Source organism: Morone saxatilis, unplaced genomic scaffold (genome assembly GCF_004916995.1).
Source record: "Morone saxatilis isolate NCDOM2014 unplaced genomic scaffold, NCSU_SB_2.0 Contig17, whole genome shotgun sequence".
NCBI lineage: Eukaryota > Metazoa > Chordata > Actinopteri > Moronidae > Morone > Morone saxatilis.
The window spans coordinates 26,416,217-26,416,799 of NW_023339729.1; positions in this window are offsets into that span (position 1 = coordinate 26,416,217).

The window sequence follows — 583 nt, forward strand, 5'->3', positions numbered from 1 at the left end:
AATAAAGGACTGAGGTGGGTTTATCGTCTGTTTTGGCTCCTTTGTTTTTGTACAGCGATAATAAACTTATTAGCATTCAATCCGTTCCAAACACACACTGCACTGTTTAAATAAAGTTTCAGATTGAAAAAACAACTTTATTCTTAAAGAAATCAATACAAATTTGAAGCTTTGTGTGTGTGTGTGTGTGTGTGTGTGTGTTGGTGTGTGTACCGTTGGTATGCACCCTGAGTGTATTGGGACTCAGTTTTACAAAGTTTAAGCCAGCCGGCCCCTGGCATCTGTTACCATGACAACCATCATCTTCAGCTTCCTGTGGAGAAAAAAAGTAACCTAGTGTGGTGTGTGTGTTGTGTGTGTGTGTGTGTGTATGTGTGTGAGTGTGTGTCTGGTTCTAGACTCACCCCGGGGATGGCGTCCTCTCCTCTTGACTCCTCCGGGGACCGAGGCCCCTGAGCTCCAGGAGGCAGCCGCTCTGCCGCCTGATAACAACAACAGAGAGCAGTTACACAGTCTGACCTGCATGGTGCACCACAGCTGCTGATGATGGACTGCCAAAAAACACTTCGTCCCTGCAGAAAAA